The 27,780-nt window shown below is 39.6% G+C and overlaps 60 pseudogenes; all 60 read left to right on the top strand.

The window, feature by feature from the left end:
- Positions 1-301: 301 nt before the first annotated feature.
- On the top strand, positions 302-420 carry LOC149683356 (5S ribosomal RNA; annotated as a pseudogene).
- A 137-nt stretch (positions 421-557) lies between these two features.
- LOC149683355 (5S ribosomal RNA) lies at positions 558-676 on the top strand (annotated as a pseudogene).
- A 596-nt stretch (positions 677-1,272) lies between these two features.
- LOC149683354 (5S ribosomal RNA) lies at positions 1,273-1,391 on the top strand (annotated as a pseudogene).
- Positions 1,392-1,514: 123 nt separating this feature from the next.
- Positions 1,515-1,633, top strand: LOC149683353 (5S ribosomal RNA; annotated as a pseudogene).
- A 584-nt stretch (positions 1,634-2,217) lies between these two features.
- On the top strand, positions 2,218-2,336 carry LOC149683352 (5S ribosomal RNA; annotated as a pseudogene).
- A 613-nt stretch (positions 2,337-2,949) lies between these two features.
- LOC149683351 (5S ribosomal RNA) lies at positions 2,950-3,052 on the top strand (annotated as a pseudogene).
- Positions 3,053-3,174: 122 nt separating this feature from the next.
- Positions 3,175-3,293, top strand: LOC149683350 (5S ribosomal RNA; annotated as a pseudogene).
- Positions 3,294-3,428: 135 nt separating this feature from the next.
- Positions 3,429-3,547, top strand: LOC149683349 (5S ribosomal RNA; annotated as a pseudogene).
- A 611-nt stretch (positions 3,548-4,158) lies between these two features.
- Positions 4,159-4,261, top strand: LOC149683348 (5S ribosomal RNA; annotated as a pseudogene).
- A 122-nt stretch (positions 4,262-4,383) lies between these two features.
- LOC149683347 (5S ribosomal RNA) lies at positions 4,384-4,502 on the top strand (annotated as a pseudogene).
- A 135-nt stretch (positions 4,503-4,637) lies between these two features.
- LOC149683346 (5S ribosomal RNA) lies at positions 4,638-4,756 on the top strand (annotated as a pseudogene).
- A 610-nt stretch (positions 4,757-5,366) lies between these two features.
- LOC149683345 (5S ribosomal RNA) lies at positions 5,367-5,469 on the top strand (annotated as a pseudogene).
- A 122-nt stretch (positions 5,470-5,591) lies between these two features.
- Positions 5,592-5,710, top strand: LOC149683344 (5S ribosomal RNA; annotated as a pseudogene).
- A 135-nt stretch (positions 5,711-5,845) lies between these two features.
- Positions 5,846-5,964, top strand: LOC149683343 (5S ribosomal RNA; annotated as a pseudogene).
- Positions 5,965-6,575: 611 nt separating this feature from the next.
- LOC149683342 (5S ribosomal RNA) lies at positions 6,576-6,678 on the top strand (annotated as a pseudogene).
- A 122-nt stretch (positions 6,679-6,800) lies between these two features.
- Positions 6,801-6,919, top strand: LOC149683341 (5S ribosomal RNA; annotated as a pseudogene).
- A 135-nt stretch (positions 6,920-7,054) lies between these two features.
- LOC149683340 (5S ribosomal RNA) lies at positions 7,055-7,173 on the top strand (annotated as a pseudogene).
- A 610-nt stretch (positions 7,174-7,783) lies between these two features.
- On the top strand, positions 7,784-7,886 carry LOC149683339 (5S ribosomal RNA; annotated as a pseudogene).
- A 122-nt stretch (positions 7,887-8,008) lies between these two features.
- Positions 8,009-8,127, top strand: LOC149683338 (5S ribosomal RNA; annotated as a pseudogene).
- Positions 8,128-8,262: 135 nt separating this feature from the next.
- On the top strand, positions 8,263-8,381 carry LOC149683337 (5S ribosomal RNA; annotated as a pseudogene).
- A 133-nt stretch (positions 8,382-8,514) lies between these two features.
- LOC149683336 (5S ribosomal RNA) lies at positions 8,515-8,632 on the top strand (annotated as a pseudogene).
- Positions 8,633-9,483: 851 nt separating this feature from the next.
- LOC149683335 (5S ribosomal RNA) lies at positions 9,484-9,586 on the top strand (annotated as a pseudogene).
- A 122-nt stretch (positions 9,587-9,708) lies between these two features.
- On the top strand, positions 9,709-9,827 carry LOC149683334 (5S ribosomal RNA; annotated as a pseudogene).
- A 135-nt stretch (positions 9,828-9,962) lies between these two features.
- On the top strand, positions 9,963-10,081 carry LOC149683333 (5S ribosomal RNA; annotated as a pseudogene).
- A 133-nt stretch (positions 10,082-10,214) lies between these two features.
- Positions 10,215-10,332, top strand: LOC149683332 (5S ribosomal RNA; annotated as a pseudogene).
- A 373-nt stretch (positions 10,333-10,705) lies between these two features.
- Positions 10,706-10,808, top strand: LOC149683331 (5S ribosomal RNA; annotated as a pseudogene).
- A 122-nt stretch (positions 10,809-10,930) lies between these two features.
- Positions 10,931-11,049, top strand: LOC149683330 (5S ribosomal RNA; annotated as a pseudogene).
- A 357-nt stretch (positions 11,050-11,406) lies between these two features.
- Positions 11,407-11,525, top strand: LOC149683329 (5S ribosomal RNA; annotated as a pseudogene).
- Positions 11,526-11,662: 137 nt separating this feature from the next.
- LOC149683328 (5S ribosomal RNA) lies at positions 11,663-11,781 on the top strand (annotated as a pseudogene).
- Positions 11,782-12,149: 368 nt separating this feature from the next.
- LOC149683327 (5S ribosomal RNA) lies at positions 12,150-12,252 on the top strand (annotated as a pseudogene).
- Positions 12,253-12,373: 121 nt separating this feature from the next.
- On the top strand, positions 12,374-12,492 carry LOC149683326 (5S ribosomal RNA; annotated as a pseudogene).
- A 139-nt stretch (positions 12,493-12,631) lies between these two features.
- Positions 12,632-12,750, top strand: LOC149683325 (5S ribosomal RNA; annotated as a pseudogene).
- Positions 12,751-13,111: 361 nt separating this feature from the next.
- Positions 13,112-13,230, top strand: LOC149683324 (5S ribosomal RNA; annotated as a pseudogene).
- Positions 13,231-13,366: 136 nt separating this feature from the next.
- Positions 13,367-13,485, top strand: LOC149683323 (5S ribosomal RNA; annotated as a pseudogene).
- A 361-nt stretch (positions 13,486-13,846) lies between these two features.
- On the top strand, positions 13,847-13,965 carry LOC149683322 (5S ribosomal RNA; annotated as a pseudogene).
- Positions 13,966-14,327: 362 nt separating this feature from the next.
- Positions 14,328-14,446, top strand: LOC149683321 (5S ribosomal RNA; annotated as a pseudogene).
- Positions 14,447-15,288: 842 nt separating this feature from the next.
- LOC149683320 (5S ribosomal RNA) lies at positions 15,289-15,407 on the top strand (annotated as a pseudogene).
- Positions 15,408-15,769: 362 nt separating this feature from the next.
- LOC149683319 (5S ribosomal RNA) lies at positions 15,770-15,888 on the top strand (annotated as a pseudogene).
- A 137-nt stretch (positions 15,889-16,025) lies between these two features.
- On the top strand, positions 16,026-16,128 carry LOC149683318 (5S ribosomal RNA; annotated as a pseudogene).
- Positions 16,129-16,250: 122 nt separating this feature from the next.
- Positions 16,251-16,369, top strand: LOC149683317 (5S ribosomal RNA; annotated as a pseudogene).
- A 360-nt stretch (positions 16,370-16,729) lies between these two features.
- Positions 16,730-16,848, top strand: LOC149683316 (5S ribosomal RNA; annotated as a pseudogene).
- Positions 16,849-17,210: 362 nt separating this feature from the next.
- On the top strand, positions 17,211-17,329 carry LOC149683315 (5S ribosomal RNA; annotated as a pseudogene).
- Positions 17,330-17,690: 361 nt separating this feature from the next.
- LOC149683314 (5S ribosomal RNA) lies at positions 17,691-17,809 on the top strand (annotated as a pseudogene).
- Positions 17,810-17,946: 137 nt separating this feature from the next.
- Positions 17,947-18,049, top strand: LOC149683313 (5S ribosomal RNA; annotated as a pseudogene).
- Positions 18,050-18,171: 122 nt separating this feature from the next.
- LOC149683312 (5S ribosomal RNA) lies at positions 18,172-18,290 on the top strand (annotated as a pseudogene).
- A 137-nt stretch (positions 18,291-18,427) lies between these two features.
- On the top strand, positions 18,428-18,530 carry LOC149683311 (5S ribosomal RNA; annotated as a pseudogene).
- Positions 18,531-18,652: 122 nt separating this feature from the next.
- Positions 18,653-18,771, top strand: LOC149683310 (5S ribosomal RNA; annotated as a pseudogene).
- Positions 18,772-18,908: 137 nt separating this feature from the next.
- Positions 18,909-19,011, top strand: LOC149683309 (5S ribosomal RNA; annotated as a pseudogene).
- A 123-nt stretch (positions 19,012-19,134) lies between these two features.
- Positions 19,135-19,253, top strand: LOC149683308 (5S ribosomal RNA; annotated as a pseudogene).
- Positions 19,254-19,616: 363 nt separating this feature from the next.
- LOC149683307 (5S ribosomal RNA) lies at positions 19,617-19,735 on the top strand (annotated as a pseudogene).
- A 137-nt stretch (positions 19,736-19,872) lies between these two features.
- Positions 19,873-19,975, top strand: LOC149683306 (5S ribosomal RNA; annotated as a pseudogene).
- A 122-nt stretch (positions 19,976-20,097) lies between these two features.
- On the top strand, positions 20,098-20,216 carry LOC149683305 (5S ribosomal RNA; annotated as a pseudogene).
- A 136-nt stretch (positions 20,217-20,352) lies between these two features.
- LOC149683304 (5S ribosomal RNA) lies at positions 20,353-20,471 on the top strand (annotated as a pseudogene).
- Positions 20,472-20,608: 137 nt separating this feature from the next.
- Positions 20,609-20,711, top strand: LOC149683303 (5S ribosomal RNA; annotated as a pseudogene).
- A 123-nt stretch (positions 20,712-20,834) lies between these two features.
- Positions 20,835-20,953, top strand: LOC149683302 (5S ribosomal RNA; annotated as a pseudogene).
- A 4,217-nt stretch (positions 20,954-25,170) lies between these two features.
- On the top strand, positions 25,171-25,289 carry LOC149683301 (5S ribosomal RNA; annotated as a pseudogene).
- Positions 25,290-25,651: 362 nt separating this feature from the next.
- LOC149683300 (5S ribosomal RNA) lies at positions 25,652-25,770 on the top strand (annotated as a pseudogene).
- Positions 25,771-25,907: 137 nt separating this feature from the next.
- LOC149683299 (5S ribosomal RNA) lies at positions 25,908-26,010 on the top strand (annotated as a pseudogene).
- A 122-nt stretch (positions 26,011-26,132) lies between these two features.
- Positions 26,133-26,251, top strand: LOC149683298 (5S ribosomal RNA; annotated as a pseudogene).
- Positions 26,252-26,836: 585 nt separating this feature from the next.
- Positions 26,837-26,955, top strand: LOC149683297 (5S ribosomal RNA; annotated as a pseudogene).
- Positions 26,956-27,780: the final 825 nt, after the last annotated feature.

The following is a 27,780-nucleotide window of genomic DNA, read 5'->3' as shown; positions in this document are numbered from 1 at the left end:
GCAAACATATCTTCTTTTTGTTATTGTTTTATAAAGATGAAAGTTAATTAAATTCAAATTATTAACTAGCACTCTCGGCAACGGCCATATCACGCTGAATACACCGGTTCTCGTCCGATAACCGAAGTTAAGCAGCGTCGAGCGCAGTCAGTACTTGGGAACACTGCATACCGTTGGCTTTTTCACTTTTGTTTCCTCTTTTAAATTCCACCCGATATGAAAAAAGCAAACATATCTTCTTTTTGTTATTGTTTTATAAAGATGAAAGTTAATTAAATTAAAATTATTAACCAGCACTCTCGGCAACGGCCATATCACGCTGAATACACCGGTTCTCGTCCGATAACCGATGTTAAGCAGCGTCGAGCACAGTCATTACTTGGGAGGGAGACCACTTAGGAACACTGCGTGCCGTTGGCTTTTTCACTTTTTTTTCCTCTTTTAAATTTTAATAGATATGAAAAAAGCAAACATGTTTTCATTTTGTTATTGTTTTAAAATGATGAAGGTTAATTTGTCTCACTTAATTTGAATTCGAATTATTAACTAGCACTCTCGGCAACGACCATATCACGCTGAATACAGCGGTTCTCGTCCGATCACCGAAGTTCAGCAGCGTCGAGCGCAGTCAGTACTTGGGAGGGAGACCACTTAGGAACACTGCTTGCCGTTGGCTTTTTCACTTTTTTTTCCTCTTTTAAATTTTAATAGATATAAAAAAAAGCAAACATGTTTTTTGTTATTGTTTTAAAATGATGAAGGTTAATTTGCCTCACTTAATTTAAATTCGAATTATTAACTAGCACTCTCGGCAACGGCCATATCACGCTGAGAACACCGGTTCTCGTCCGATCGCCGACGTTAGCAGCGTCCAGCGCAGTCAGTACTTGGGAATACTGCGTGCCGTTGGCTTTTTCACTTTTGTTTCCTCTTTTAAATTCCACCCGATATGAAAAAAGCAAACATATTTTCTTTTTGTTATTGTTTTATAAAGATGAAGGTTAATTTGTCTCACTTAATTTAAATTCGAATTATTATCTAGCACTCTCGGCAACGGCCATATCACGCTGAGAACACCGGTTCTCGTCCGATCGCCGACGTTAGCAGCGTCGAGCGCAGTCAGTACTTGGGAATACTGCGTGCGGTTGGTTTTTCACTTTTGTTTCCTCTTTTAAATTCCACCCGATATGAAAAAAGCAAACATATCTTCTTTTTGTTATTGTTTTATAAAGATGAAAGTTGATTTAATTCAAATTATTAACTAGCACTCTCGGCAACGGCCATAACACGCTGAATACACCGGTTCACGTCCGATCAATGAAGTTAAGCAGCGTCGAGCGCAGTCAGTACTTGGGAGGGAGACCACTTAGGAACACTGCGTGCCGTTGGCGTTTTCACTTTTTTTTCCTCTTTTAAATTTTAATAGATATGAAAAAAGCAAACATATCTTCTTTTTTGTTATTATTTTATAAAGATGAAAGTTAATTAAATTCAAATTATTAACTAGCACTCTCGGCAACGGCCATATCACGCTGAATACACCGGTTCTCGTCCGATAACCGAAGTTAAGCAGCGTCGAGCGCAGTCAGTACTTGGGAGGGAGACCACTTAGGAACACTGCGTGCCGTTGATTTCTTCACTTTTTTTTCCTCTTATAAATTTTAATAGATATGAAAAAAGCAAACATGTTTTTTTTGTTATTGTTTTAAAATGATGAAGGTTAATTTGTCTCAGTTAATTTAAATTCGAATTATTAACAAGCACTCTCGGCAACGGCCATATCACGCTGAAAACACCGGTTTTCGTCCGATCACCGAAGTTAAGCAGCGTCGAGCGCATACAGTACTTGGGAATACTGCGTTCCGTTGGTTTTTCACTTTTGTTTCCTCTTTTAAATTCCACCCTATATGAAAGAAGCAAACATATCTTCTTTTTGTTATTGTTTTATAAAGATGAAAGTTAATTAAATTCAAATTATTAACTAGCACTCTCGGCAACGGCCATATCACGCTGAATACATCGGTTCTCGTCCGATAACCGAAGTTAAGCAGCGTCGAGCGCAGTCAGTACTTGGGAACACTGCATACCGTTGGCTTTTTCACTTTTGTTTCCTCTTTTAAATTCCACCCGATATGAAAAAAGCAAACATATCTTCTTTTTGTTATTGTTTTATAAAGATGAAAGTTAATTAAATTAAAATTATTAACCAGCACTCTCGGCAACGGCCATATCACGCTGAATACACCGGTTCTCGTCCGATAACCGATGTTAAGCAGCGTCGAGCACAGTCATTACTTGGGAGGGAGACCACTTAGGAACACTGCGTGCCGTTGGCTTTTTCACTTTTTTTTTCCTCTTTTAAATTTTAATAGATATAAAAAAAAGCAAACATGTTTTTTGTTATTGTTTTAAAATGATGAAGGTTAATTTGTCTCACTTAATTTAAATTCGAATTATTAACTAGCACTCTCGGCAACGGCCATATCACGCTGAGAACACCGGTTCTCGTCCGATCGCCGACGTTAGCAGCGTCCAGCGCAGTCAGTACTTGGGAATACTGCGTGCCGTTGGCTTTTTCACTTTTGTTTCCTCTTTTAAATTCCACCCGATATGAAAAAAGCAAACATATTTTCTTTTTGTTATTGTTTTAAAAAGATGAAGGTTAACTTGTCTCACTTAATTTAAATTCGAATTATTATCTAGCACTCTCGGCAACGGCCATATCACGCTGAGAACACCGGTTCTCGTCCGATCGCCGACGTTAGCAGCGTCGAGCGCAGTCAGTACTTGGGAATACTGCAAGCCGTTGGCTTTTTCACTTTTGTTTCCTCTTTTAAATTCAACCCGATATGAAAAAAGCAAACTTATTTTCTTTTTGTTATTGTTTTAAAAAGATGATGGTTAATTTGTCTCACTTAATTTAAATTCGAATTATTACCTAGCACTCTCGGCAACGGCCATATCACGCTGAATACACCGGTTCTCGTCCGATAACCGAAGTTAAGCAGCGTCGAGCGCATACAGTACTTGGGAATACTGCGTGCCGTTGGCTTTTTCACTTTTGTTTCCTCTTTCAAATTCCACCAAATATGAAAAAAGCAAACATATCTTCTTTTTGTTATTGTTTTATAAAGATGAAAGTTAATTAAATTAAAATTATTAACTAGCACTCTCGGCAACGGCCATATCACGCTGGATACACCGGTTCTCGTCCGATAACCGAAGTTTAGCAGCGTCGAGCGCAGTCACTACTTGGGAGGGAGACCACTTAGGAACACTGCGTGCCGTTGGCTTTTTCACTTTTTCTTTCCTCTTTTAAATTTTAATAGATATGAAAAAAGCACACATGTTTTCATTTTGTTATTGTTTTAAAATGATGGTTAATTTGTCTCACTTAATTTAAATTCGAATTATTAACTAGCACTCTCGGCAACGACCATATCACGCTGAATACACCGGTTCTCGTCCGATCACCGAAGTTAAGCAGCGTCGAGCGCAGTCAGTACTTAGGAGGGAGACCACTTAGGAACTCTGCGTGCCGTTGGCTTTTTCACTTTTTTTTCCTCTTTTAAATTTTAATAGATATGAAAAAAGCAAACATGTTTTTTTTTGTTATTGTTTTAAAATGATGGTTAATTTGTCTCACTTAATTTAAATTCGAATTATTAACTAGCACTCTCGGCAACGGCCATATCACGCTGAGAACACCGGTTCTCGTCCGATCGCCGACGTTAGCAGCGTCCAGCGCAGTCAGTACTTGGGAATACTGCGTGCCGTTGGCTTTTTCACTTTTGTTTCCTCTTTTAAATTCCACCCGATATGAAAAAAGCAAACATATTTTCTTTTTGTTATTGTTTTAAAAAGATGAAGGTTAATTTGTCTCACTTAATTTAAATTCGAATTATTATCTAGCACTCTCGGCAACGGCCATATCACGCTGAGAACACCGGTTCTCGTCCGATCGCCGACGTTAGCAGCGTCGAGCGCAGTCAGTACTTGGGAATACTGCAAGCCGTTGGCTTTTTCACTTTTGTTTCCTCTTTTAAATTCAACCCGATATGAAAAAAGCAAACTTATTTTCTTTTTGTTATTGTTTTAAAAAGATGATGGTTAATTTGTCTCACTTCATTTAAATTCGAATTATTACCTAGCACTCTCGGCAACGGCCATATCACGCTGAATACACCGGTTCTCGTCCGATAACCGAAGTTAAGCAGCGTCGAGCGCATACAGTACTTGGGAATACTGCGTGCCGTTGGCTTTTTCACTTTTGTTTCCTCTTTCAAATTCCACCAAATATGAAAAAAGCAAACATATCTTCTTTTTGTTATTGTTTTATAAAGATGAAAGTTAATTAAATTAAAATTATTAACTAGCACTCTCGGCAACGGCCATATCACGCTGCATACACCGGTTCTCGTCCGATAACCGAAGTTTAGCAGCGTCGAGCGCAGTCACTACTTGGGAGGGAGACCACTTAGGAACACTGCGTGCCGTTGGCTTTTTCACTTTTTCTTTCCTCTTTTAAATTTTAATAGATATGAAAAAAGCACACATGTTTTCATTTTGTTATTGTTTTAAAATGATGGTTAATTTGTCTCACTTAACTTAAATTCGAATTATTAACTAGCACTCTCGGCAACGACCATATCACGCTGAATACACCGGTTCTCGTCCGATCACCGAAGTTAAGCAGCGTCGAGCGCAGTCAGTACTTGGGAGGGAGACCACTTAGGAACTCTGCGTGCCGTTGGCTTTTTCACTTTTTTTTCCTCTTTTAAATTTTAATAGATATGAAAAAAGCAAACATGTTTTTTTTGTTATTGTTTTAAAATGATGGTTAATTTGTCTCACTTAATTTAAATTCGAATTATTAACTAGCACTCTCGGCAACGGCCATATCACGCTGAGAACACCGGTTCTCGTCCGATCGCCGACGTTAGCAGCGTCCAGCGCAGTCAGTACTTGGGAATACTGCGTGCCGTTGGCTTTTTCACTTTTGTTTCCTCTTTTAAATTCCACCCGATATGAAAAAAGCAAACATATTTTCTTTTTGTTATTGTTTTAAAAAGATGAAGGTTAATTTGTCTCACTTAATTTAAATTCGAATTATTATCTAGCACTCTCGGCAACGGCCATATCACGCTGAGAACACCGGTTCTCGTCCGATCGCCGACGTTAGCAGCGTCGAGCGCAGTCAGTACTTGGGAATACTGCAAGCCGTTGACTTTTTCACTTTTGTTTCCTCTTTTAAATTCAACCCGATATGAAAAAAGCAAACTTATTTTCTTTTTGTTATTGTTTTAAAAAGATGATGGTTAATTTGTCTCACTTAATTTAAATTCGAATTATTACCTAGCACTCTCGGCAACGGCCATATCACGCTGAATACACCGGTTCTCGTCCGATAACCGAAGTTAAGCAGCGTCGAGCGCATACAGTACTTGGGAATACTGCGTGCCGTTGGCTTTTTCACTTTTGTTTCCTCTTTCAAATTCCACCAAATATGAAAAAAGCAAACATATATTCTTTTTGTTATTGTTTTATAAAGATGAAAGTTAATTAAATTAAAATTATTAACTAGCACTCTCGGCAACGGCCATATCACGCTGGATACACCGGTTCTCGTCCGATAACCGAAGTTTAGCAGCGTCGAGCGCAGTCACTACTTGGGAGAGAGACCACTTAGGAACACTGCGTGCCGTTGGCTTTTTCACTTTTTCTTTCCTCTTTTAAATTTTAATAGATATGAAAAAAGCACACATGTTTTCATTTTGTTATTGTTTTAAAATGATGGTTAATTTGTCTCACTTAATTTAAATTCGAATTATTAACTAGCACTCTCGGCAACGACCATATCACGCTGAATACACCGGTTCTCGTCCGATCACCGAAGTTAAGCAGCGTCGAGCGCAGTCAGTACTTGGGAGGGAGACCACTTAGGAACTCTGCGTGCCGTTGGCTTTTTCACTTTTTTTTCCTCTTTTAAATTTTAATAGATATGAAAAAAGCAAACATGTTTTTTTTTGTTATTGTTTTAAAATGATGGTTAATTTGTCTCACTTAATTTAAATTCGAATTATTAACTAGCACTCTCGGCAACGGCCATATCACGCTGAGAACACCGGTTCTCGTCCGATCGCCGACGTTAGCAGCGTCCAGCGCAGTCAGTACTTGGGAATACTGCGTGCCGTTGGCTTTTTCACTTTTGTTTCCTCTTTTAAATTCCACCCGATATGAAAAAAGCAAACATATTTTCTTTTTGTTATTGTTTTAAAAAGATGAAGGTTAATTTGTCTCACTTAATTTAAATTCGAATTATTATCTAGCACTCTCGGCAACGGCCATATCACGCTGAGAACACCGGTTCTCGTCCGATCGCCGACGTTAGCAGCGTCGAGCGCAGTCAGTACTTGGGAATACTGCAAGCCGTTGGCTTTTTCACTTTTGTTTCCTCTTTTAAATTCAACCCGATATGAAAAAAGCAAACTTATTTTCTTTTTGTTATTGTTTTAAAAAGATGATGGTTAATTTGTCTCACTTCATTTAAATTCGAATTATTACCTAGCACTCTCGGCAACGGCCATATCACGCTGAATACACCGGTTCTCGTCCGATAACCGAAGTTAAGCAGCGTCGAGCGCATACAGTACTTGGGAATACTGCGTGCCGTTGGCTTTTTCACTTTTGTTTCCTCTTTCAAATTCCACCAAATATGAAAAAAGCAAACATATCTTCTTTTTGTTATTGTTTTATAAAGATGAAAGTTAATTAAATTAAAATTATTAACTAGCACTCTCGGCAACGGCCATATCACGCTGGATACACCGGTTCTCGTCCGATAACCGAAGTTTAGCAGCGTCGAGCGCAGTCACTACTTGGGAGGGAGACCACTTAGGAACACTGCGTGCCGTTGGCTTTTTCACTTTTTCTTTCCTCTTTTAAATTTTAATAGATATGAAAAAAGCACACATGTTTTCATTTTGTTATTGTTTTAAAATGATGGTTAATTTGTCTCACTTAACTTAAATTCGAATTATTAACTAGCACTCTCGGCAACGACCATATCACGCTGAATACACCGGTTCTCGTCCGATCACCGAAGTTAAGCAGCGTCGAGCGCAGTCAGTACTTGGGAGGGAGACCACTTAGGAACTCTGCGTACCGTTGGCTTTTTCACTTTTTTTTCCTCTTTTAAATTTTAATAGATATGAAAAAAGCAAACATGTTTTTTTTGTTATTGTTTTAAAATGATGGTTAATTTGTCTCACTTAATTTAAATTCGAATTATTAACTAGCACTCTCGGCAACGGCCATATCACGCTGAGAACACCGGTTCTCGTCCGATCGCCGACGTTAGCAGCGTCCAGCGCAGTCAGTACTTGGGAATACTGCGTGCCGTTGGCTTTTTCACTTTTGTTTCCTCTTTTAAATTCCACCCGATATGAAAAAAGCAAACATATTTTCTTTTTGTTATTGTTTTAAAAAGATGAAGGTTAATTTGTCTCACTTAATTTAAATTCGAATTATTATCTAGCACTCTCGGCAACGGCCATATCACGCTGAGAACACCGGTTCTCGTCCGATCGCCGACGTTAGCAGCGTCGAGCGCAGTCAGTACTTGGGAATACTGCAAGCCGTTGACTTTTTCACTTTTGTTTCCTCTTTTAAATTCAACCCGATATGAAAAAAGCAAACTTATTTTCTTTTTGTTATTGTTTTAAAAAGATGATGGTTAATTTGTCTCACTTAATTTAAATTCGAATTATTACCTAGCACTCTCGGCAACGGCCATATCACGCTGAATACACCGGTTCTCGTCCGATAACCGAAGTTAAGCAGCGTCGAGCGCATACAGTACTTGGGAATACTGCGTGCCGTTGGCTTTTTCACTTTTGTTTCCTCTTTCAAATTCCACCAAATATGAAAAAAGCAAACATATATTCTTTTTGTTATTGTTTTATAAAGATGAAAGTTAATTAAATTAAAATTATTAACTAGCACTCTCGGCAACGGCCATATCACGCTGGATACACCGGTTCTCGTCCGATAACCGAAGTTTAGCAGCGTCGAGCGCAGTCACTACTTGGGAGAGAGACCACTTAGGAACACTGCGTGCCGTTGGCTTTTTCACTTTTTCTTTCCTCTTTTAAATTTTAATAGATATGAAAAAAGCACACATGTTTTCATTTTGTTATTGTTTTAAAATGATGGTTAAATTGTCTCACTTAATTTAAATTCGAATTATTAACTAGCACTCTCGGCAACGACCATATCACGCTGAATACACCGGTTCTCGTCCGATCACCGAAGTTAAGCAGCGTCAAGCGCAGTCAGTACTTGGGAGGGAGACCACTTAGGAACTCTGCGTGCCGTTGGCATTTTCACTTTTTTTTCCTCTTTTAAATTTTAATAGATATGAAAAAAGCAAACATGTTTTTTTTGTTATTGTTTTAAAATGATGGTTAATTTGTCTCACTTAATTTAAATTCGAATTATTAACTAGCACTCTCGGCAAAGCCCATAACACGCTGAATACACCGGTTTTCGTCCGATCACCGAAGTTAAGCAGCGTCGAGCGCCGTCAGTACTTGGGAGGGAGACCACTTAGGAACACTGCGTGCCGTTTGCTTTTTCGTTTTTTTTCCTCTTTTAAATTTTAATAGATATGAAAAAAGCAAACATGTTTTCATTTTGTTATTGTTTTAAAATGATGGTTAATTTGTCTCACTTAATTTAAATTCGAATTATTAACTAGCACTCTCGGCAACGACCATATCACGCTGAATACACCGGTTCTCGTCCGATCACTGAAGTTAAGCAGCGTCGAGCGCAGTCAGTACTTGGGAATACTGCAAACCGTTGGCTTTTTCACTTTTGTTTCCTCTTTTAAATTCAACCCGATATGAAAAAAGCAAACATATCCTCTTTTTGTTATTGTTTTATAAAGATGAAGGTTAATTTGTCTCACTTAATTTAAATTCGAATTTTTAACAAGCACTCTCGGCAACGGCCATATCACGCTGAGAACACCGGTTCTCGTCCGATCGCCGACGTTAGCAGCGTCCAGCGCAGTCAGTACTTGGGAATACTGCGTGCCGTTGGCTTTTTCACTTTTGTTTCCTCTTTTAAATTCCACCCGATATGAAAAAAGCAAACATATTTTCTTTTTGTTATTGTTTTAAAAAGATGAAGGTTAATTTGTCTCACTTAATTTAAATTCGAATTATTATCTAGCACTCTCGGCAACGGCCATATCACGCTGAGAACACCGGTTCTCGTCCGATCGCCGACGTTAGCAGCGTCGAGCGCAGTCAGTACTTGGGAATACTGCAAGCCGTTGACTTTTTCACTTTTGTTTCCTCTTTTAAATTCAACCCGATATGAAAAAAGCAAACTTATTTTCTTTTTGTTATTGTTTTAAAAAGATGATGGTTAATTTGTCTCACTTAATTTAAATTCGAATTATTACCTAGCACTCTCGGCAACGGCCATATCACGCTGAATACACCGGTTCTCGTCCGATAACCGAAGTTAAGCAGCGTCGAGCGCATACAGTACTTGGGAATACTGCGTGCCGTTGGCTTTTTCACTTTTGTTTCCTCTTTCAAATTCCACCAAATATGAAAAAAGCAAACATATATTCTTTTTGTTATTGTTTTATAAAGATGAAAGTTAATTAAATTAAAATTATTAACTAGCACTCTCGGCAACGGCCATATCACGCTGGATACACCGGTTCTCGTCCGATAACCGAAGTTTAGCAGCGTCGAGCGCAGTCACTACTTGGGAGAGAGACCACTTAGGAACACTGCGTGCCGTTGGCTTTTTCACTTTTTCTTTCCTCTTTTAAATTTTAATAGATATGAAAAAAGCACACATGTTTTCATTTTGTTATTGTTTTAAAATGATGGTTAAATTGTCTCACTTAATTTAAATTCGAATTATTAACTAGCACTCTCGGCAACGACCATATCACGCTGAATACACCGGTTCTCGTCCGATCACCGAAGTTAAGCAGCGTCGAGCGCAGTCAGTACTTGGGAGGGAGACCACTTAGGAACTCTGCGTGCCGTTGGCATTTTCACTTTTTTTTCCTCTTTTAAATTTTAATAGATATGAAAAAAGCAAACATGTTTTTTTTGTTATTGTTTTAAAATGATGGTTAATTTGTCTCACTTAATTTAAATTCGAATTATTAACTAGCACTCTCGGCAAAGCCCAAAACACGCTGAATACACCGGTTCTCGTCCGATCACCGAAGTTAAGCAGCGTCGAGCGCCGTCAGTACTTGGGAGGGAGACCACTTAGGAACACTGCGTGCCGTTTGCTTTTTCGTTTTTTTTCCTCTTTTAAATTTTAATAGATATGAAAAAAGCAAACATGTTTTCATTTTGTTATTGTTTTAAAATGATGGTTAATTTGTCTCACTTAATTTAAATTCGAATTATTAACTAGCACTCTCGGCAACGACCATATCACGCTGAATACACCGGTTCTCGTCCGATCACTGAAGTTAAGCAGCGTCGAGCGCAGTCAGTACTTGGGAATACTGCAAACCGTTGGCTTTTTCACTTTTGTTTCCTCTTTTAAATTCAACCCGATATGAAAAAAGCAAACATATCCTCTTTTTGTTATTGTTTTATAAAGATGAAGGTTAATTTGTCTCACTTAATTTAAATTCGAATTTTTAACAAGCACTCTCGGCAACGGCCATATCACGCTGAGAACACCGGTTCTCGTCCGATCACCGAAGTTAAGCAGCGTCGAGCGCATACAGTACTTGGGAATACTGCGTGCCGTTGGCTTTTTCACTTTTGTTTCCTCTTTCAAATTCCACCACATATGAAAAAAGCAAACATATCTTGTTTTTGTTATTGTTTTATAAAGATGTAAGTTAATTTAATTCAAATTATTAACTAGCACTCTCGGCAAAGCCCATAACACGCTGAATACACCGGTTCTCGTCCGATCACCGAAGTTAAGCAGCGTCGAGCGCCGTCAGTACTTGGGAGGGAGACCACTTAGGAACACTGCGTGCCGTTGGCTTTTTCGTTTTTTTTTCTCTTTTAAATTTTAATAGATATGAAAAAAGCAAACATGTTTTCATTTTGTTATTGTTTTAAAATGATGGTTAATTTGTCTCACTTAATTTAAATTCGAATTATTAACTAGCACTCTCGGCAACGACCATATCACGCTGAATACACCGGTTCTCGTCCGATCACCGAAGTTAAGCAGCGTCGAGCGCAGTCAGTACTTGGGAATATTGCATGCCGTTGGTTTTTCACTTTTGTTTCCTCTTTTAAATTCCACCCGATTTGAAAAAAGCACACATATCTTCATTTTGTTATTGTTTTATAAAGATGAAAATTAATTAAATTCAAATTATTAACTAGCACTCTCGGCAACGGCCATATCACGCTGAATACACCGGTTCTCGTCCGATAACCGAAGTTAAGCAGCGTCGAGCGCAGTCACTACTTGGGAGGGAGACCACTTAGGAACAGTGCGTGCCGTTGGCTTTTTCACTTTTTTTTTCTCTTTTAAATTCCAATAGATTTGAAAAAAGCAAACTTATTTTCTTTTTGTTATTGTTTTAAAAAGATGATGGTTAATTTGTCTCACTTAATTTAAATTCGAATTATTACCTAGCACTCTCGGCAACGACCATATCACGCTGAATACACCGGTTCTCGTCCGATCACCGAAGTTAAGCAGCGTCGAGCGCAGTCAGTACTTGGGAGGGAGACAACTTAGCAACACTGCGTGCCGTTGGCTTTTTCACTTTTTTTTCCTCTTTTAAATTTTAATAGATATGAAAAAAGCAATCATATTTTTTTTTATTATTTTAAAATGATGGTTAATTTGTCTCACTTAATTTAAATTCGAATTATTAACTAGCACTCTCGGCAACGACCATATCACGCTGAGAACACCGGTTCTCGTCCGACCGCCGACGTTAGCAGCGTCGAGCGCAGTCAGTACTTGGGAATACTGCGTACCGTTGGCTTTTTCACTTTTGTTTCCTCTTTTAATTCCACCCGATATGAAAAAAGCAAACATATCTTCTTTTTGTTATTGTTTTATAAAGATGAAGGTTAATTTGTCTCACTTAATTTAAATTCGAATTATTAACTAGCACCCTCGACAACGGTCATATCACACTGAAAACACCGGTTCTCGTCCGATCACCGAAGTTAAGCAGCGTCGAGCGCATTCAGTACTTGGGAATACTGCGTGCCGTTGGTTTTTCCCTTTTGTTTCCTCTTTTAAATTCCACCCGATATGAAAAAAGCAAACATATCTTCTTTTTGTTATTGTTTTATAAAGATGAAAATTAATTAAATTCAAATTATTAACTAGCACTCTCGGCAACGGCCATATCACGCTGAATACACCGGTTCTCGTACGATAACCGAAGTTAAGCAGCGTCGAGCGCAGTCAGTACTTGGGAGGGCGACCACTTAGGAACACTGCGTGCCGCTAGCTTTTTCACTTTTTTTTTTCCTCTTTTAAATTCCAATAGATATGAAAAAAGCAAATATATTTTCTTTTTGTTATTGTTTTAAAAAGATGAAGGTTAATTTGTCTCACTTAATTTAAATTCGAATTATTATCTAGCACTCTCGGCAACGGCCATATCACGCTGAATACACCGGTTCTCGTCCGATAACCGAAGTTAAGCAGCGTCGAGCGCAGTCACTACTTGAGAGGGAGACCACTTAGGAACACTGCGTGCCGTTGGCTTTTTCACTTTTTTTCCTCTTTTAAATTTTAATAGATATGAAAAAAGCAAACACGTTTTCTTTTTGTTATTGTTTTAAAATGATGAAGGTAAATTTGTCTCACTTAATTTAAATTCGAATTATTAACTAGCACTCTCGGCAACGGCCATATCACGCTGAAAACACCGGTTCACGTCCGATCACCGAAGTAAAGCAGCGTCGAGCGCATACAGTACTTGGGAATACTGCGTGCCGTTTGCTTTTTCACTTTTGTTTCCTCTTTTAAATTCCACCAGATATGAAAAAAGCAAACATATCTTCTTTTTGGTATTGTTTTATAAAGATGAAGGTTAATTAAATTCAAATTATTAACTAGCACTCTCGGCAACGGCCATATCACGCTGAATACACCGATTCTCGTCCGATAACCGAAGTTAAACAGCGTCGAGCGCAGTCATTACTTGGGAGGGAGACCACTTAGGAACACTGCGTGCCGTTGGCTTTTTCATTTTTTTTCCTCTTTTAAATTTTAATAGATATGTAAAAAGCAAACAGGTTTTCTTTTTGTTATTGTTTTAAAATGATGAAGGTTAATTTGTCTCAATTAATTTAAATCCGAATTATTAAATAGCACTCTCGGCAACGGCCATATCACGCTGAAAACACCGGTTCACGTCCGATCACCGAAGTTAAGCAGCGTCGAGCGCAGTCACTACTTGGGAGGGAGACCACTTAGGAACACTGCGTGCCGTTGGCTTTTTCACTTTTTTTCCTCTTTTAAATTTTAATAGATATGAAAAAAGCAAACACGTTTTCTTTTTGTTATTGTTTTAAAATGATGAAGGTAAATTTGTCTCACTTAATTTAAATTCGAATTATTAACTAGCACTCTCGGCAACGGCCATATCACGCTGAAAACACCGGTTCACGTCCGATCACCGAAGTAAAGCAGCGTCGAGCGCATACAGTACTTGGGAATACTGCGTGCCGTTTGCTTTTTCACTTTTGTTTCCTCTTTTAAATTCCACCAGATATGAAAAAAGCAAACATATCTTCTTTTTGGTATTGTTTTATAAAGATGAAGGTTAATTAAATTCAAATTATTAACTAGCACTCTCGGCAACGGCCATATCACGCTGAATACACCAGTTCTCGTCCGATAACCGAAGTTAAGCAGCGTCGAGCGCAGTCAGTACTTGGGAGGGCGACCACTTAGGAACACTGCGTGCCGTTAACTTTTTCACTTTTTTTTCCTCTTTTAAATTCCAATAGATATGAAAAAAGCAAACATATTTTCTTTTTGTTATTGTTTGAAAAAGATGAAGGTTAATTTGTCTCACTTAATTTAAATTCGAATTATTATCTAGCACTCTCGGCAACGGCCATATCACGCTGAGAACACCGGTTCTCGTCCGATCGCCGACGTTAGCAGCGTCGAGCGCAGTCAGTACTTGGGAATACTGCGTGCCGTTTGCTTTTTTCACTTTAGTTTCCTCTTTCAAATTCCACCAGATATGAAAAAAGCAAACAAATCTTCTTTTAGTTATTGTTTTATAAAGATGAAAGTTAATTAAATTCAAATTATTAACTAGCACTCTCGGCAACGGCCATATCACGCTGAATACACCGATTCTCGTCCGATAACCGAAGTTAAACAGCGTCGAGCGCAGTCATTACTTGGGAGGGAGACCACTTATGAACACTGCGTGCCGTTGGCTTTTTCATTTTTTTTCCTCTTTTAAATTTTAATAGATATGTAAAAAGCAAACAGGTTTTCTTTTTGTTATTGTTTTAAAATGATGAAGGTTAATTTGTCTCACTTAATTTAAATCCGAATTATTAAATAGCACTCTCGGCAACGGCCATATCACGCTGAAAACACCGGTTCACGTCCGATCACCGAAGTTAAGCAGCGTCGAGCGCATACAGTACTTGGGTATACTGCGTGCCGTTTGCTTTTTCACTTTTGTTTCCTCTTTTAAATTCCACCAGATATGAAAAAAGCAAACATATATTCTTTTTTGTTATTGTTTTATAAAGATGAAAGTTAATTAAATTCAAATTATTAACTAGCACTCTCGGCAACGGCCATATCAAGCTGAATACTCCGGTTCTCGTCCGATAACCGAAGTTAAGCAGCGTCGAGAGCAGTCACGACTTGGGATGGAGACCACTTAGGAACACTGCGTGCCGTTGGCTTTTTCACTTTTTTTTCCTCTTTTAAATTTTAATAGATATGTAAAAAGCAAACAGGTTTTCTTTTTGTTATTGTTTTAAAATGATGAAGGTTAATTTGTTTCACTTTATTTAAATTCGAATTATTATCTAGCACTCTCGGCAACGGCCATATCACGCTGAGAACACCGGTTCTCGTCCGACCGCCGACGTTAGCAGCGTCGAGCGCAGTCAGTACTTGGGAATACTGCGCGCCGTTGGCTTTTTCACTTTTGTTTCCTCTTTTAAATTCCACCCGATATGAAAAAAGCAAACGTATTTTCTTTTTGTTATAGTTTTATAAAGATGAAAGTTAATTAAATTAAAATTATTAACTAGCACTCTCGGCAACGGCCATATCACGCTGAATACACCGGTTCTCGTCCGATAACCGAAGTTAAGCAGCGTCGAGCGCAGTCAGTACTTGGGAGGGCGACCACTTAGGAACACTGCGTGCCGTTGGCTTTTTCACTTTTTTTCCTCTTTTAAATTTTAATAGATATGAAAAAAGCAAACACGTTTTCTTTTTGTTATTGTTTTAAAATGATGAAGGTAAATTTGTCTCACTTAATTTAAATTCGAATTATTAACTAGCACTCTCGGCAACGGCCATATCACGCTGAAAACACCGGTTCACGTCCGATCACCGAAGTTAAGCAGCGTCGAGCGCATACAGTACTTGGGTATACTGCGTGCCGTTTGCTTTTTCACTTTTGTTTCCTCTTTTAAATTCCACCAGATATGAAAAAAGCAAACATATCTTCTTTTTTGTTATTGTTTTATAAAGATGAAAGTTAATTAAATTCAAATTATTAACTAGCACTCTCGGCAACGGCCATATCAAGCTGAATACTCCGGTTCTCGTCCGATAACCGAAGTTAAGCAGCGTCGAGCGCAGTCACTACTTGGGAGGGAGACCAGTTAGGAACACTGCGTGCCGTTGGCTTTTTCACTTTTTTTTCCTCTTTTAAATTTTAATAGATATGTAAAAAGCAAACAGGTTTTCTTTTTGTTATTGTTTTAAAATGATGAAGGTTCATTTGTCTCACTTAATTTAAATTCGAATTATTAACTAGCACTCTCGGCAACGGCCATATCACGCTGAAAACACTGGTTCACGTCCGATCACCGAAGTTAAGCAGCGTCGAGCGCATACAGTACTTGGGAATACTGCGTGCCGTTGGCTTTTTCACTTTTGTCTCCTCTTTCAAATTCCACCAGATATGAAAAAAGCAAACATATCTTCTTTTTGTTATTGTTTTATAAAGATGAAAGTTAATTAAATTCAAATTATTAACTAGCACTCTCGGCAACGGCCATATCACGCTGAATACACCGGTTCTCGTCCGATAACCGATGTTAAGCAGCGTCGAGCGCAGTCAGTACTTGGGAGGGCGACCACTTAGGAACACTGCGTGCCGTTAGCTTTTTCACTTTTTTTCCTCTTTTAAATTCCAAAAGATATGAAAAAACCAAACATATTTTCTTTTTGTTATTGTTTGAAAAAGATGAAGGTTAATTTGTCTCAATTAATTTAAATTAGAATTATTATCTAGCACTCTCGGCAACGGCCATATCACGCTGAGAGCACCGGTTCTCGTCCGATCGCCGACGTTAGCAGCGTCGAGCGCAGTCAGTACTTGGGAATACTGCGTGCCGTTGGCTTTTTCACTTTTGTTTCCTCTTTCAAATTCCACCAGATATGAAAAAAGCAAACATATCTTCTTTTTGTTATTGTTTTATAAAGATGAAAGTTAATTAAATTCAAATTATTAACTAGCACTCTCGGCAACGGCGATATCACGCTGAATACACCGGTTCTCGTCCGATGACCGAAGTTAAGCAGCGTCGAGCGCAGTCACTACTTGGGAGGGAGACCACTTAGGAACACTGCGTGCCGTTGGCTTTTTCACTTTTTTTTCCTCTTTTAAATTTTAATAGATATGAAAAAAGCAAACATGTTTTCTTTTTGTTATGGTTTTAAAATGATGAAGGTTAATTTGTCTCATTTAATCTAAATTCGAATTATTAACTAGCACTCTCGGCAACGGCCATATCACGCTGAAAACACCGGTTCACGTCCGATCACCGAAGTTAAGCAGCGTCGAGCGCATACAGTACTTGGGTATACTGCGTGCCGTTTGCTTTTTCACTTTTGTTTCCTCTTTTAAATTCCACCAGATATGAAAAAAGCAAACGTATTTTCTTTTTGTTATAGTTTTATAAAGATGAAAGTTAATTAAATTAAAATTATTAACTAGCACTCTCGGCAACGGCCATATCAAGCTGAATACTCCGGTTCTCGTCCGATAACCGAAGTTAAGCAGCGTCGAGCGCAGTCACTACTTGGGAGGGAGACCACTTAGGAACACTGCGTGCCGTTGGCTTTTTCACTTTTTTTCCTCTTTTAAATTTTAATAGATATGTAAAAAGCAAACAGGTTTTCTTTTTGTTATTGTTTTAAAATGATGAAGGTTCATTTGTCTCACTTAATTTAAATTCGAATTATTAACTAGCACTCTCGGCAACGGCCATATCACGCTGAAAACACTGGTTCACGTCCGATCACCGAAGTTAAGCAGCGTCGAGCGCATACAGTACTTGGGTATACTGCGTGCCGTTTGCTTTTTCACTTTTGTCTCCTCTTTCAAATTCCACCAGATATGAAAAAAGCAAACATATCTTCTTTTTGTTATTGTTTTATAAAGATGAAAGTTAATTAAATTCAAATTATTAACTAGCACTCTCGGCAACGGCCATATCACGCTGAATACACCGGTTCTCGTCCGATAACCGATGTTAAGCAGCGTCGAGCGCAGTCACTACTTGGGAGGGAGACCACTTAGGAACACTGCGTGCCGTTGGCTTTTTCACTTTTTTTTCCTCTTTTAAATTTTAATAGATATGTAAAAAGCAAACAGGTTTTCTTTTTGTTATTGTTTTAAAATGATGAAGGTTCATTTGTCTCACTTAATTTAAATTCGAATTATTAACTAGCACTCTCGGCAACGGCCATATCACGCTGAAAACACTGGTTCACGTCCGATCACCGAAGTTAAGCGGCGTCGAGCGCAGTCAGTACTTGGGAATACTGCGTGCCGTTGGCTTTTTCACTTTTGTTTCCTCTTTCAAATTCCACCAGATATGAAAAAAGCAAACATATCTTCTTTTTGTTATTGTTTTATAAAGATGAAAGTTAATTAAATTCAAATTATTAACTAGCACTCTCGGCAACGGCGATATCACGCTGAATACACCGGTTCTCGTCCGATGACCGAAGTTAAGCAGCGTCGAGCGCAGTCACTACTTGGGAGGGAGACCACTTAGGAACACTGCGTGCCGTTGGCTTTTTCACTTTTTTTTCCTCTTTTAAATTTTAATAGATATGAAAAAAGCAAACATGTTTTCTTTTTGTTATGGTTTTAAAATGATGAAGGTTAATTTGTCTCATTTAATCTAAATTCGAATTATTAACTAGCACTCTCGGCAACGGCCATATCACGCTGAAAACACCGGTTCACGTCCGATCACCGAAGTTAAGCAGCGTCGAGCGCATACAGTACTTGGGAATACTGCGTGCCGTTGGCTTTTTCACTTTTGTTTCCTCTTTCAAATTCCACCAGATATGAAAAAAGCAAACATATCTTCTTTTTGTTATTGTTTTATAAAGATGAAAGTTAATTAAATTCAAATTATTAACTAGCACTCTCGGCAACGGCGATATCACGCTGAATACACCGGTTCTCGTCCGATGACCGAAGTTAAGCAGCGTCGAGCGCAGTCACTACTTGGGAGGGAGACCACTTAGGAACACTGCGTGCCGTTGGCTTTTTCACTTTTTTTTCCTCTTTTAAATTTTAATAGATATGAAAAAAGCAAACATGTTTTCTTTTTGTTATGGTTTTAAAATGATGAAGGTTAATTTGTCTCATTTAATCTAAATTCGAATTATTAACTAGCACTCTCGGCAACGGCCATATCACGCTGAAAACACCGGTTCACGTCCGATCACCGAAGTTAAGCAGCGTCGAGCGCATACAGTACTTGGGAATACTGCGTGCCGTTGGCTTTTTCACTTTTGTTTCCTCTTTCAAATTCCACCAGATATGAAAAAAGCAAACATATCTTCTTTATTGTTATTGTTTTATAATGATGAAAGTTAATTTAATTCAAATTATTAACTAGCACTCTCGGCAACGGCCATATCACGCTGAATACACCGGTTCTCGTCCGATAACCGAAGTTAAGCAGCGTCGAGCGCAGTCACTACTTGGGAGGGAGACCACTTAGGAACACTGCGTGCCGTTGGCTTTTTCACTTTTTTTTCCTCTTTTAAATTTTAATAGATATGAAAAAAGCAAACACGTTTTCTTTTTGTTATTGTTTTAAAATGATGAAGGTAAATTTGTCTCACTTAATTTAAATTCGAATTATTAACTAGCACTCTCGGCAACGGCCATATCACGCTGAAAACACCGGTTCACGTCCGATCACCGAAGTTAAGCAGCGTCGAGCGCATACAGTACTTGGGTATACTGCGTGCCGTTTGCTTTTTCACTTTTGTTTCCTCTTTTAAATTCCACCAGATATGAAAAAAGCAAACATATCTTCTTTTTTGTTATTGTTTTATAAAGATGAAAGTTAATTAAATTCAAATTATTAACTAGCACTCTCGGCAACGGCCATATCAAGCTGAATACTCCGGTTCTCGTCCGATAACCGAAGTTAAGCAGCGTCGAGCGCAGTCACTACTTGGGAGGGAGACCACTTAGGAACACTGCGTGCCGTTGGCTTTTTCACTTTTTTTTCCTCTTTTAAATTTTAATAGATATGTAAAAAGCAAACAGGTTTTCTTTTTGTTATTGTTTTAAAATGATGAAGGTTCATTTGTCTCACTTAATTTAAATTCGAATTATTAACTAGCACTCTCGGCAACGGCCATATCACGCTGAAAACACTGGTTCACGTCCGATCACCGAAGTTAAGCAGCGTCGAGCGCATACAGTACTTGGGAATACTGCGTGCCATTGTCTTTTTCACTTTTGTCTCCTCTTTCAAATTCCACCAGATATGAAAAAAGCAAACATATCTTCTTTTTGTTATTGTTTTATAAAGATGAAAGTTAATTAAATTCAAATTATTAACTAGCACTCTCGGCAACGGCCATATCACGCTGAATACACCGGTTCTCGTCCGATAACCGATGTTAAGCAGCGTCGAGCGCAGTCAGTACTTGGGAGGGCGACCACTTAGGAACACTGCGTGCCGTTAGCTTTTTCACTTTTTTTCCTCTTTTAAATTCCAAAAGATATGAAAAAACCAAACATATTTTCTTTTTGTTATTGTTTGAAAAAGATGAAGGTTAATTTGTCTCACTTAATTTAAATTAGAATTATTATCTAGCACTCTCGGCAACGGCGATATCACGCTGAATACACCGGTTCTCGTCCGATGACCGAAGTTAAGCAGCGTCGAGCGCAGTCACTACTTGGGAGGGAGACCACTTAGGAACACTGCGTGCCGTTGGCTTTTTCACTTTTTTTTCCTCTTTTAAATTTTAATAGATATGAAAAAAGCAAACATGTTTTCTTTTTGTTATGGTTTTAAAATGATGAAGGTTAATTTGTCTCATTTAATCTAAATTCGAATTATTAACTAGCACTCTCGGCAACGGCCATATCACGCTGAAAACACCGGTTCACGTCCGATCACCGAAGTTAAGCAGCGTCGAGCGCATACAGTACTTGGGAATACTGCGTGCCGTTGGCTTTTTCACTTTTGTTTCCTCTTTCAAATTCCACCAGATATGAAAAAAGCAAACATATCTTCTTTATTGTTATTGTTTTATAATGATGAAAGTTAATTTAATTCAAATTATTAACTAGCACTCTCGGCAACGGCCATATCACGCTGAATACACCGGTTCTCGTCCGATAACCGAAGTTAAGCAGCGTCGAGCGCAGTCACTACTTGGGAGGGAGACCACTTAGGAACGCTGCGTGCCGTTGGCTTTTTCACTTTTTTTTCCTCTTTTAAATTTTAATAGATATGAAAAAAGCAAACATTTTTTCTTTTTGTTATTGTTTTAAAATGATGAAGGTTAATTTGTCTCACTTAATTTAAATTCGAATTATTAACTAGCACTCTCGGCAACTGCCATATCACGCTGAAAACACCGGTTCACGTCCGATCACCGAAGTTAAGCAGCGTCGAGCGCATACAGTACTTGGGAATACTGCGTGCCGTTTGTTTTTTCACTTTTGTTTCCTCTTTTAAATTCCACCAGATATGAAAAAAGCAAACATATCTTCTTTTTGTTATTGTTTTATAAAGATGAAGGTTAATTAAATTCAAATTATTAACTAGCACTCTTGGCAGCGGCTGTTGTTGTTTGACGCAAGAACGACTCTGGGTTTAACTGGTTATAAACTCTTTATTAATTTAATTAAAACATTAATATTAATATCCGGGAACAATACACTGAACTGACTTTGAGAACTGACCAACGTTATCGGAATGTTATCCGGTTATATAGTTAAGGCATCGCGATAAAAAATAAAGATTATTAGAATGACCGCGATGCATAAAAAACACAAGTGTAGAAAATATAATCTGGATATAGATAAAAAACAACCGGTATTATCTCTAATTTACAACAGTCCCTCTTAATATCGGTGGTTTCAATCTTCTATCCAGGGGGTGGTCATTTAATTATTTCCAGTCCAAGGGCTTTGACGCAGAGGAGATGCTTCGGACGGAACAGGCTCTTTGTACAGATGTCAGCTGGCATTTCCTCTGTTGGTAGATACCGGACGGCTATATGTCCCTCTTCTTCCAGGTCGCTGGTCCATTTCTTTTCTCTGGCAATGATCGACTTGTCGAACCGGGTTGACTTTATGATTTCTTCGAGGGATTCTGTTAATCCTTCCGGGACGACCATATATTTTTCCTCCTCGAGTTCGCCATTAAGATAGGCCGTGACGACATCCATTTGGTTGACTTCCAAACCGATTTCCACAGCAAGGGCCATGAGCAGTCTTATGGAGCTGGATCTAATGACGGGTGCGAACGTCTCTTGGTAGTCGATCCCTGGTCTCTGGGCAAAACCTTTCGCTACGAGCCTGGCTTTCCTTTTCTCTACTTCTCCGCTGGGTAAGTACTTCGTTCGGAAGACTAGGCGATTTCCAAGGACCTTCTGGTTTTCCGGACAGTCAACGATGTCCCAGGTTTCGCACTTGATAAGCGAAACGAACTCTTCCGTTACTGCTTTCCTCCAATCGTTTGCGTACGGAGAAGCCAGGGCTTGCTTCATGGACAAAGGTTCTGATAAGATGGCTAGGTTTGCTGACTCATCGGGCAGGGTTTCTTGCTCGTCAGTAGCCTCTTCAGTAGACTCTTCTGAGACGCTCGGAATCATGTTGAATGATTTCTTCGGTCGTCCGGGTACTCCAGTTCTTATTTTCTTCGGTCTTCCAGGACCTTTCTTCAGAACGAGGGTTTCTGAGGGTTCTTCGAAGACGTCCTCGTTTTCCTGGTCATTATATTCTTCCGGGGTTTCATCTTTGAACTCCTTTTTGACTTCTTTGAATTCTTCTCTGCCAGACGGTTTTGCAGCGTGTGTAGTGGCCGGGACTTCGATTTCGCCTTTAGCTTTGCTTCCGTATTTCAGGTTGACTTCTGGAGTGACGAAATCATCATATCCGCCTTGTTTATTTAATTCTCCCAGGAACTTGACATTTCGACTTTGGTAAATTTGCTTCTCGGACGGAACCCATAGTCGATAGGCCTTCGAGACTTGAGAATAGCCGATGAAAACGCATTCTTTGCTCCTGGCTGCAAACTTCCCCTTCCTTTTATTTTCGTCCAACAGCAAAGCTTTGTCGCCGAAAATCTTCAAATGTTGCAGGGATGGCTTCTTTCCGGTCCATCTGGTAAATGGTACTTCTCCATTTACGCTTCGGGAAGGACAACGGTTTCGAATGTAATTAGCAGTGGCCATCGCTTCTGCCCAGAATGATGGTGGAAGTTGCACTTGTATCATCATACATCGTGCCATATCCAGGAGTGTTCTGATCTTTCTTTCAGCAATGCCATTCTGTTCCGGGGTGTATGGTACGGTGAGTCTTCTTTTTATCCCAGAGTTTTTCAGGAATCTGTCGAATTCATTGTTGCAGTATTCGGTTCCGTTGTCGTACTGCAAGGTCTTGATTTTTCTCCCGGTTTCCACTTCAGCTCGATGCTTGAATTCTTTGAAGGCTTTCAACACTTCGCTCTTGTGTTTTAAAAAGCTGACTTCACTCCACCGGGAATAATCATCAGTGAAAACGACGATGTACTTGGCTCCACTCATCGACGTTACTCTCATCGGGCCGCATACGTCAGAGTGTACTATTTCCAGGACATGCGAGGTTCGGCTATCTTCCGTTTTCGGGAACGGCTCCTTCGATTGCTTTCCTTTGATACAGATTTGGCAGATTCCCAGGCTCCCATCTTTTTCAATGTTGAGTCCCGTAGCCAAATTCTTCCGGGCCATTTCCTTTAAACTTCTCTCGTTCAAGTGACCGAGTAGGAAATGCCAGTTCTCCAGGTTGCTTCTAGGCTTTATTTCCGCTTGCACTGCATGGACCGTTTCTTCAGCCTTTCTCAGGAAATAAAGGTCTCCAACTCTGTCAGCAACTGCAAACACTTCTCCGGTTGCCGTTTTAATCCAGGCCTGCGACTTCTTGAATGTGACCTCTTGTCCTTTGTCTGTCATCTTGGCAATGGATAGGAGATTTGTTCTTAAATCCGGGACATGAAGGGCTCGTTCCAGGCGAAGAATTCGATTGTCGCTGCCATTCGTTGCGTGTACTTTTACTTCGCCAACACCTCGTATCTTCGTTGGATCTGCAGTGGCCAGGTTTAAAGATTTCGTGGTCTCTTCGTAATCATTGAAGCAGTCTCTGCTGGAAGTCATATGCGAGGTGGCTCCGCTGTCCAGGCACCAGGAATCGTGATCAGCGTTCAGGTGCAATGCGAATTCTTCCTCGGCCAAATTTTCTGCCAGTACATGATGGGCGTTTTCCTTCTTTCTGGTTTTTCTTTCTGAACCATTGTCTCTGTCGGGGCAATCGGCTACCTTGTGGCCGGGTTTCCTGCATCCATGACACTTGTACTTGAAGGTCGTGCTTCCTCGTCCACGTAAGCCTCTTCCTCTACCCCTTTCTGCAGTTTTCCGGGAAAAGTGGTTACTGCCCATCATCGCATTCTGCACGGGTTCGTCTTCCCTTGAGTTCTTGGCGTCCGATTCCTCCAGGATCTTTATTTTCAAGGCTTCCGGATCAGGTAACGTATCCCTGGACTCTATTGCGCACCGGAAGTTCTCGAACGATTCTGGTAGACTGTATAACAACATAATGGCCAGTAGGTCGTCGTTTACAGCTACTCCCATGTCAGCCAACTTGCCTACTGCGTCGAAGAATTCTCGGACGTGATCCCGGACATCTTCTCCCTCCTTCATTTTCTTGAGGGTCAGTTTCTTCAGCAGCGTGGCTTTCCGGGCAGGTCCACTGGACTGGTAGATGGATTCGAGCTTCTGCCATAGTTCCCGTGAGGTCGTGCAATTCTTTACTTGCTTCAACTCCGACGGACTGATCGACAAGATTAGGTCCGCTCTTGCTTTTCGATCATTACTGTCCCAGGTAGCGACCGCCTGGGCGTTTCCTTCCGTTCCCCGCACCGAAGTTGGCCTCGTTGAAGTTCCATCTACGTACTCCCAGAGGTCGTTCTTTTGAAGCAGGGCTTCCACTTGCATTTTCCAGGTATCATAATTATCTTTAGTTAACGTCTCGAATCGTCCCAGGTGATTTCCGGCCATTCTACGTTTGACTCCGCACCTTAAAGGATAATCTTCCCGGCGTTGAACTTCTTATGACTTCTAAACCTCTGCGCAGTGGAAGCGTGCTGGGCCCATAACCTGTTGTTGTTTGACGCAAGAACGACTCTGGGTTTAACTGGTTATAAACTCTTTATTAATTTAATTAAAACATTAATATTAATATCCGGGAACAATACACTGAACTGACTTTGAGAACTAACCAACGTTATCGGAATGTTATCCGGTTATATAGTTAAGGCATCGCGATAAAAAATAAAGATTACAAGAATGACCGCGATGCATAAAAAACACAAGTGTAGAAAATACAATCTGGATATAGATAAAAAACAACCGGTATTATCTCTAATTTACAACAGCGGCCATATCACGCTGAATACACCGGTTCTCGTCCGATAACCGAAGTTAACCAGCGTCGAGCGCAGTCAGTACTTGGGAGGGCGACCACTTAGGAACACTGCGTGCCGTTGGCTTTTTCACTTTTTTTTCCTCTTTTAAATTTTAATAGATATGAAAAAAGCAAACACGTTTTCTTTTTGTTATTGTTTTAAAATGATGAAGGTTAATTTGTCTCACTTAATTTAAATTCGAATTATTAACTAGCACTCTCGGCAACTTCCATATCACACTGAAAACAACGGTTCACGTCCGATCACCGAAGTAAAGCAACGTCGAGCGCATACAGTACTTGGGAATACTGCGTGCCGTTTGCTTTTTCACTTTTGTTTCCTCTTTTAAATTCCACCAGATATGAAAAAAGCAAACATATCTTCATTTTGTTATTGTTTTATAAAGAAGAAAGTTAATTAAATTCAAATTATTAACTAGCATTCTCGGCAACGGCCATATCACTCTGAATACGCCGGTTCTCGTCCGATAACCGAAGTTAAGCAGCGTCGAGCGCAGTCATTACTTGGGAGTGATACCACTTAGGAACACTGCGTGCCGTTGGCTTTTTCACTTTTTTTTCCTCTTTTAAATTTTAATAGATATGAAAAAAGCAAATATGTTTTCTTTTTGTTATTGTTTTAAAATGATGAAGGTTAATTTGTCTCACTTAATTTAAATTCGAATTATTAACTAGCATTCTCGGCAACGGCCATATCACGCTGAAAACACCGGTTCACGTCCGATCACCGAAGTTAAGCAGCGTCGAGCGCAGTCAGTACTTGGGAATACTGCGTGCCGTTTGCTTTTTCACTTTTGTTTCCTCTTTCAAATTCCACCAGATATGAAAAAAGCAAACATATCTTCTTTTTGTTATTGTTTTATAAAGATGAAGGTTAATTAAATTCAAATTATTAACTAGCAGTCTCGGCAACGGCCATATCACGCTGAATTCACCGGTTCTCGTCCGATAACCAAAGTTAAGCAGCGTCGAGCGCAGTCATTACTTGGGAGGGAGACCACTTAGGAACACTGCGTGCCGTTGGCTTTTTCACTTTTTTTCCTCTTTTAAATTTTAATAGATATGAAAAAAGCAAACACGTTTTCTTTTTGTTATTGTTTTAAAATGATGAAGGTTAATTTGTCTCACTTAATTTAAATCCGAATTATTAACTAGCACTCTCGGCAACGGCCATATCACGCTGAGAACACCGGTTCTCGTCCGATCGCCGACGTTAGCAGCGTCGAGCGCAGTCAGTACTTGGGAATACTGCGTGCCGTTTGCTTTTTCACTTTTGTTTCCTCTTTCAAATTCCACCAGATATGAAAAAAGCAAACATATCTTCTTTTTGTTATTGTTTTATAAAGAAGAAAGTTAATTAAATTCAAATTATTAACTAGCATTCTCGGCAACGGCCATATCACGATGAAAACACCGGTTCACTTCCGATCACCGAAGTTATGCAGCGTCGAGCGCATACAGTACTTGGGAATACTGCGTGCCGTTTGTTTTTTCACTTTTGTTTCCTCTTTTAAATTCCACCAGATATGAAAAAAGCAAACATATCTTCTTTTTGTTATTGTTTTATAAAGATGAAGGTTAATTAAATTCAAATTATTAACTAGCACTCTCGGCAACGGCCATATCACGCTGAATGCACCGGTTCTCGTCCGATAACCGAGGTTAAGCAGCGTCGAGCGCAGTCATTACTTGGGAGGGAGACCACTTAGGAACACTGCGTGCCGTTGGCTTTTTCACTTTTTTTTCCTCTTTTAAATTTTAATAGATATGAAAAAAGCAAACATGTTTTCTTTTTGTTAATGTTTTAAAATGATGAAGGTTAATTTGTCTCACTTAATTTAAATTCGAATTATTAACTAGCACTCTCGGCAACGGCCATATCACGCTGAAAACACCGGTTCACGTCCGATCACCGAAGTTAAGCAGCGTCGAGCGCATACAGTACTTGGGAATACTGCGTGCCGTTTGTTTTTTACCTCTCCGTGTGACGTAGTCCAGGAGAGGTTCTGTAACGGCCGTGTCTGTCTGTCTGTGTGTGTGTCTGTGTGTGTGTCTGTGTGTGTGTCTGTGTGTCTGTCTGTGTGTCTGTCTGTCCGTTGTTACACCCACGTGACCGCGTTCGCAGTTTGCGTATCGGAGCAAACGTGATCGCCATTTCCGAACTGCTTTCACAGTCACGGAAATGGCTCCTCTTTTTGAGTTCTCACACCACCATCTTCTGGTCTTTGTCCATCCCACACGAACACCAGTCTGTACTTACTGGCTTCTAATCACCCCACCATCTCCTGGTCTTCGTCCATTCCACTTGGACACCAGTCTGTACATACTGGCTTCTAATCACCACCATCTTCTGCTGGTCTTTGTCCATCCCACTTGGACACCAGTCTGTACATACTGGCTCCTAAACACCACCATCCACTGGTCTTCCGTCTACTCCACATAGACACCAATCTGTATCATTGGCTTCTAACACCACCATCCACTGGTCTTCCGTCTATTCCACATAGACACCAATCTGTATCATTGGCTTCTACTCCATTATCATCGTTTGGTTT

This window comes from Phalangium opilio, unplaced genomic scaffold (assembly GCF_054372755.1).
Source record: "Phalangium opilio isolate 3A_F unplaced genomic scaffold, DU_Popi_V2 ptg000037l_1, whole genome shotgun sequence".
Taxonomy (NCBI): domain Eukaryota; kingdom Metazoa; phylum Arthropoda; class Arachnida; order Opiliones; family Phalangiidae; genus Phalangium; species Phalangium opilio.
The sequence above is the reverse complement of the archived record's forward strand: the minus strand, read 5'-3'. Positions and strand labels throughout refer to the sequence as shown.